Source organism: Mastomys coucha, unplaced genomic scaffold, assembly GCF_008632895.1.
Source record: "Mastomys coucha isolate ucsf_1 unplaced genomic scaffold, UCSF_Mcou_1 pScaffold6, whole genome shotgun sequence".
Taxonomy (NCBI): domain Eukaryota; kingdom Metazoa; phylum Chordata; class Mammalia; order Rodentia; family Muridae; genus Mastomys; species Mastomys coucha.
Genome location: NW_022196912.1, coordinates 96545660 through 96553447, shown reverse-complemented (window position 1 = coordinate 96553447; position 7788 = coordinate 96545660). Strand labels below are relative to the sequence as shown.

Genomic DNA, 7788 nt, shown 5'->3' with positions numbered 1-7788 from the left:
TTGGCTCTTACTGTGGTACAAGCCCAAAATAAGAACAATTTTTACACATTGGATTTCACTGTAATAAGGCTGTACTTCAATGACCCTCCATCACCAAAGGATTTTACCTCCATTGTAGCTAAGCTGAGAGTTGACAGTTCTGCTGCGCCAAGGAATGAATTGTTGGCACGATTTTTGGATACAGACTTCCTGCTATGGTCAAAACTATTTGACTTGAGTGAGTTACTTTATTCTCAGCCCACAGAGAACAGGTTACATTCATTTAAGAAATGGTGTGTATATTAAGATACTCTATCCATAAAGTCATTCACCAACTGTTTCAATGAACAATGGTTCTGCTTGGAGGGTGGCCCAGACATTAGGTGTAGGTGTGACTTAAGTCTTATTGATGATTCTATAAGAATTCCTAAAATTATATCTGTGATTATTAAGCTCTTTTATAACGGGACTGCTATTAGTTCCTTTTCTGATAGTTATAACTGCAATGAGAACTCTGCCAGTTTTCCAAGTGTCAGCGGTTAATTGCTCTTAGATGGTAACCAGACTTTCTCCTACTCAGAGCACATTCCAAGAGATTGTTAAAGTCCATAAAAGGGGGAGTAACGATTTATTATAGATGCTAGGACAGAAGATAAAATATTGACTGGGTTCATCTATACAAAACCTCACTTAAAACTTAGGTATTATCTTAAACCTTCAGTGAACCTGTGGGGCTGAGACAGGTGATGGATGTTTAGCTAGATAATTACTCCTAATAATATGCATGTAAACATTCACTGTTGTAAACTTCTATTTCAATTTATGATTTGATGTTTGGTGTGAATTTGTGATGAACTTTGTAACATGTGATCATGTATTCTGAAAGATGTATAAGTACTGGGGACAAAGAGATGAGGTGGAGCTAGATAGAGTAGATTCTTTTCTCTTTCCCCACTTAGGATCTTTTCAATTTTCCCCTTAGATAGCTTTCATAGGAAACTTTTTACAACTTAGTATCTTTTCCTGCGACTTCCGACTAGCAGGCTGAAAGTTAGAGCCCAGTAGTTCCTGCTGAGATAGAACAAAGGCTATTTACTTAATCCTTTGTGGCCTGAGGAAGAGGTGTTAAATACCAGAAACTGCAGTTTCTGGCCTCAGAGGATCATAGAAGGCAGGTCAGCTACAATAGCATAGTAACTTAGACTTAGATAAGTAAACTTTTATTATACAGCAACCCTAAATATCTCATAAAACAGAGTCTTACCCCAGAAGTCGTAAGACTAGGTCTTACCCCCAAAATCGTAAGACTGAGTCTTACCCCCACCTATGCTCTTCTTCTCCGCTGCCTCAAGAAGAACCGACAAGAAGAAACACTCAGTCAGGGCTGGCTCGGCAAACCACTTTTCTAAACCAGTATAATTTCTAACTACATTCTAAACATATACCTTTAGACACACAGGGGTAACTGTAGTTCTCACCTATCATCAAAGAAGTTTCTTTTTTGTAGCAGATGGAAAGTTACAACTGGTCAAAATGCAGGAAATAACGAACCATGAGGTGTCCATACGTCCACAATACAAGCCCCGATACCTAAGGTTCAGGGAACATTGTGGAAGGAGCGGAGAGACTGTAAGATCCAGATGACCAGGATGCCCACCCAGGTCGTGTCCTCTATACATGAGAGGGAAGTTATACCCATGAAATCTCAAAAATATGACAATATCTGAACAATAGCAATGTCAGTTGACATGCCAATGTGTTTGGGGGAAATCTCACAAGGCTCTGTTTCTAGATGAAGAGCTACAGTCACTGACTACTATGAGAGAGAAAATTAGCTTTCCCCAGAGATGAGGCCACCAGTTGGCTATTCAATACCAAGGGGTCAGCCATAAAAAAACATATATACATACATGTAACACTAGATGGATTCAGCAAGTTGTATTTACATATTTATACGCATGTAAAACACAACTCTGTCTCAGGGGCTAGAAAACAGGAAAATCCTTGTTTCTGTGATGTAACACTGAAAGTCACTAAAATAATTTGATATTCATAATAAAAAGTTCTCACCTGAAAAAAAATAAATAAGGCATAATTTCAAAGAAAATATATGTTAGGCTAAAAGAAACAGATAAATAAAAAAGAACCTAAAAGATGCTTTGAAGCCCCAAATATATACAGGCGTGAATGAGGCATTTGGGTCCTCTGAGCCCTCACAAGCACCACCCCCTTACCTCTACTTACCATAGTCTAGGCTTTTTAAAGTCTGCTTCCCCAAAGCTTTCCAAATCCTTCTCTTAAATCCCAAATGCTTTGAGCCACCCCATCAGTGTAGTCTCAGCAAGAACATGTAGGTCACAGCTGTTTTCCCTGTTCTATTTCTGTATCAAAATACCTGAATAAGCCAACGAGTGATGGTCTGATTTGAATAGTTTCAGCAGATTTAGTCCACAGTGGTTTGCTTGCATTACTTTTTGGCCCAGGGAAAAGCAGAACAACATGGTGGGTAGCATGGGGAGGAGTGCACATTGCCTGCAAGGAGGGGAAGAGAAGGAGGAGGCTGTAGATCTTGGTATGTTCTTCAAGGGAAAGCCTTCAATGACATAACTTCCTTTTGGTGCGAAGGTCAAAAGGCCCACCTTCCAACCATGCCAGAGGCAGGTAACTAAGTCTTTTATCACATGTCCTTCTTGGGACATTTAGGTTCTATAAATATCTATTGTTCCATAACAATACCTTTTCAAATCAAAAACAATTGTACTAGGTGTCTCCTTTGTGTGGTAGGTAGCTCATCAGTCCTGTAAGAACAATTGTACTCAAAGGAATTTTAAATAACTTGTGACAGTGTCCTACTACAAAAGCCAGAGCCTCTGCATTTCTTCATCTCTGAGGCTCCATGATCACTACACTGAACTCCTACTTTGGTAGTTACTCAGTCCATAGCCAAACTCCTACAGTGCCTTGCATTTGCGAACAAGCCAACTACCAAACACTCCACTTCCTCCTTTATGGGAACAAAGGGCAATAAGGGACAGTTTGTGTCTCAAAAAACATGACACTGACATGGATATCTGGCACAGGCCAAGACTGCTTATGCTGGATTTCAAGAGGTTCTAAATGTGCAAAAATGGCTCATACCCAAGCCTTGAGGTCAGAGGCAAGAGCCTTTGCATGTGTTAGCCTGCCTATGTCTGTCTGTAGGCAGGTGTATCTACCTCCATACAGCCTGTGTGCTTCTCTGCATAAGGACCTATAACTGTGCAGCCAGTGTGTGCTGGTGCATGCCTGGGTGCCAGCCAGTGGCTGCCTGCCTAGTGGCCTGTGTGCTTGAAAGGAAAGTATGTCTCTTGTGCCTAAAGTTCCTTAAATTCTCTTCAAGTTCCTGGCCTTCAGTGGCCTTTCTCCTTTTCTGGCAGCAGAGTTCAGACTCTATAGGTCTCATAAAAACTTACAGTGCCTTGAACCTGCCTCTTCTGAATGTGGGCTCAGCAGAACGCCCACAGCCTTGACACCTGAGCCTGCATGGCATCCAACCCTCCTGTGTTTCTGCCCAAAGAGAAAGCCAAGGATAAGTCATTGGGCCACTTGGTGTGACTCCTGACATATAAGGCAGCCTTGAGGCCTGCTCAGCGGTAGCCAAATCTCAGTTGTCACACCAGTCCCACAGCACTAGCACTGCTGTCAGGAAGAGAACAGCACTGTAAATCCTAGCCACACAAACTGCGAAGTTCATAGAGTAAACCCTGAACTCCCGGTGCCTCAGCAGACTTGGAAATATGGCTTTTAAACAAAAACTTTGATAGGTGCTCTAAGTAGGCCCCGGTACAACGTGATGGCTATGCTTTTAAGAGGAGGGTATGTGGATATGCGTACAACATGAAAAGAACATATGACTGGAGATGTGGGGAAAAGATGATGACTGGCAAGGCCTCCCAAGAATCCCTCTTTCCAGCATGTTTCCTTGGATTTCAATTCCCAGAACTGTCAACAAAAGAGCTGCAATGGCTGTCTGTATCTGTTCTTTGTGCCGTGTGTGTGTGTGTGTGTGTGTGTGTGTGTGTGTGTGTGTATGTGTGTAAAAATTTAAAACCAGAGAGTTCAGTTGAAGTGCAATTTGGAACAAATGCAGTGTTAAAGAAGAGGGGGCTTAGTGCTAAATGTATATGTATCCCGAAGCTGCTCATCAGAGAGGTGCTCCCCCTTACTCCTCATAGATACTACAGTGCCCTAAGCCTGGCCACTCACAAGACAACAGCTGTGAATATGACACCTGAGCCCACATGACATCCTATCATCCCCCATGGGGAAGTTGATTCTGCTTTGCTTTGTGCTTCTTTTGGAGTAAAAATCAGTGCTACAAAGTCGTCTCGACTTGGTCGTTGGGCCAAGTTCTACAGTATCATCGCTTCTGAATGGAACAACACTCTAGTCCTGAAAACTTTGTAAGCTGTATCATTTCGGTATTATGTTAGTCACTGATAATAGTCACAGCCAAAGTATCTAAAAAGAGATTACACAACTATGCCTCCTTGAAACCAAACCTAATGCGTCCTAAAAAACTAATGTCTGAAGGTCGAACACTTCATATATAAGTTGTATAGATTTCAATGGAGGGCACAAGAAACATGAAAGAGAAAGGGGGATTTGATAATACTAAGGAAGTGCAATAATTCTCTAGCAACTTACTCCAAGGAAATGGAAAGCTATCAACTGCCTGAAAAAATAGTTGGTAACCATCTGAAGGAAACTGAGACACACGGGAATGCTGCCAGACAGTTTAGTGAAACCAAACAAATAATTCATGATGAGAATCAGAAATTTAGCAAGGAGGAGAAGAGAGAAGATTTATCTGACAGTTATCACGTCACTTCATGAGTATTAATGTAAGCATGAGTTGTTTGTGTGCAGGGTGAATGGGACGGTATAGAAAGGAGGGACAACAGATAAGCCAGTGGCACCCAGAAACTATAAATCTTTGATCTGTAAAAGAAGCAGTAGAATCTAACATTGCACACTGGGCAAGACAGTAAGGGACAGAATCCTCCTTAGTGGCAAAAGAGCAGAGGAAATGTGGTTATAAAAAGATAAAGAAATATTAAGATATGTTCTATGGGGATGTGGTGAGGTGTGGGGGAAGGGGATGTCTCAGCAGGCCCATGCTCATGCATCCTTTCCCCCAGAGGGACCAAACTTACAATGGTATAGTATAGAATAGAGTTTATTTAGGGTATGGGGAGGGGAGTTAAGAGGGTAGTAGAGGCAGAGAGTAGAGAAGTAGGGGCTGGCCATGACCATGCGGAGAGAGGGGGAAGGAAGGAGGGGGGAAAAGGGAAAAGCCCAAGAGGGCAAGAGGAGAGAGAAGCAAAAGTAAGGGAGGGAGCAATCAGAATTAATCTACTTAGCAGTAGTTAAGTTAACACGTTTCATCTGGAAAGACAGAGCAGGTTCTCAACCTGAAAGCAGCTATTTCTGTTTGTTTTTTTTTTTTTTAACTTCGATAAGAAAATGATGTTTATTCTCATGTCACACACCCCAATAAAGTATATTTCAAATGATAAAACTAGGGGAATACCCAGTTCCAGAGACTTCGATGCCTTCTGACCCTCATAGGCACACATATGGCACACAGACATATACGCATCTAGAACATAAAATAGTTCTAAACTTTTTGTTTTAAAAAAGAAGAGGCAGAGTAATCAAGTAGATAAGATAACCCACTCTATGGACAGACAGACAGCCTCTTTCCCAGACTATCCTAAAACTCACTATGTAGACCAGGCTGGCCTTCACATGCCTAATGGGCCCAGGAACAATGTAGTCATGGTAACAAACATGGTAGCTAGACATGAACTTGACCACATGCATGTACTTCCACCTCTGAAGGCTGACTTAGTTACAGCTTCTGCTAAGTTCCACATCTGCCAAGAGCAGAGACAAGCCTGGAGCCCTCAGTAGGACAAGCTGGTGACAGGCTGACTACATCAGACCACTTTCATCATGGAGGATCCAGTGTGGGATTCTGCTGCTTGTTACTCTTTAAAAGTAAATTGAGTTCATAAATTCTTACATATACATACTCATCTTATTGGTTTAGTTACTGTAGAGAACATGGCTAATACAGGCAAACAATATCTACCTTTCAATAATAACTGAGTATCAATGGACATGAGCTAGCAAGCTGGATTAGAAAATAGAAGATTTCCTTTTGTTGCCTCCAGTAAGTACACCTTAGGGTAAAAGTAGGAAAAACTGTGTATTCCAAGCAAACGGAACCAATTAACAAACAGGTGCTATTTAATTATCTCATAAAATAAGCTTCATTGGCAAGATGAATCAGTGAATAAAGGCATTTGCAGCCAAGTCTGAAAACCTGAGTTCAATTCCCAGGACACAAATACTGGAAGGAAAATGGGGATTCCCACTATTTGTCCTCTGACTTCCATACATGTACAAGTGCCCACACACAAATGCAATGTAATTACAATACTCATGCACACAAAATAAGTAAATAAAAATATAATAAAAATTTTAAAAGAAGAATAAGGTAAAAATAGGCTTCAAATTAATTAGTTTTGTTTTGTTTTAGAGACAAGGTCTCACTATGTAACTCTGGCTCTCTTAAAACTCACTACATAGGGCTGGCAAGATGGCTCAGTGGTTAAGAGCACTGACTGTTCTTCCGAAGGTCCTGAATTCAAATCCCAGCAACCACACGGTGGCTCACAACTACCCGTAATGAGATCTGACTCGCTCTTCTGGTGTGTGTGAAGACAGCTACAGTGTACTTATTTATAATAATAAATAAATCTTTGGGCCGGAGCAAGCTGGGATGGAGTGAGTGGGGTTGACTGGAGCGAGCAGAGGTCCTAAAAAGTCAATTCCCAACAACTAGATGAAGGCTTGCAACTACTCTGTACAGCTACAGTGTGTACTCATATACATAAAATAAATAAATAAATATTTAAAAAACAAACAGGAAAAAACCTCATTATATAGACCAGGCTGGCTTTCAGAGATCAGCCTGCTTCTGCCTCTCAAGTGATGGAATTAAAGGTGTGCTCCACTAGGCCCAGCTTAAAGCAGTCTTGTCAAAAGAGATAAAGGAAGTTGCTTCATATTAGTCAAAGGATTAATCCATCAAGGAAAATTTTTAAAAAATATAAAAATTCTAAATATATATGGACCAAATATGGATTTATAAAGAAAGTTTTATAAAGAAAACTCTACTCAATTTAAAATTTCAGTTTAGCTCCGACATAACAATGGGTGAGTTTTAAGACCCTATTGTCAATTAAATAGATAAGCTGTACAAAAGATGAATAAAGAAACACTAGAATTAAATAACATCATAGATCGAATGAATCTAACAGATACCTAAAAATCATTTTACCCAAATATAGAAGTATACACATTTTGCCAACATTCCATTGGGCTGTCTCTAAAATGCATCACAGACTAAAGCAAGTCTCAATAAATATAGGGAGCCTGAAACAATGCCCTGTACTCTATATGAATAAATCTTGAAATCAACAGTAAGAAACACTGTACAAGCTTATAAATATGAAACAACACATAACTGAACAAGGAATGTGCCATTGCGGCAATTGAAGAGGAAATATTTTTTTTCTAGAATTAAGTAATAATGAAAAAAAATCCAACATATTCAAATCCATGGGATACAGTGATAGTAGTCCTAGGGAGGAAGTTTATAGAGGTAACCTCCTACATTAAAAACAAAAAACAAATTGAAGACCCAGAAATGAACCCATGTACCTATGGTCACTTAATCTTTGACAAAGGAGCTAAAAC

At 40.2% G+C, this 7788-nt stretch overlaps 1 long non-coding RNA gene across 1 annotated transcript in view; it reads right to left on the bottom strand.

The window, feature by feature from the left end:
- The window catches only part of LOC116079873, a 21332-nt gene that overhangs the window by 1878 nt on the left and 11666 nt on the right, over positions 1-7788 (bottom strand). The window contains exons 2-3 of the long non-coding RNA XR_004114183.1: positions 2375-2511; positions 1458-1569 (exon numbers count right to left, since the gene is read on the bottom strand). This is a non-coding gene — a long non-coding RNA (uncharacterized LOC116079873). The remainder of the gene's footprint in view (positions 1-1457; positions 1570-2374; positions 2512-7788) is intronic.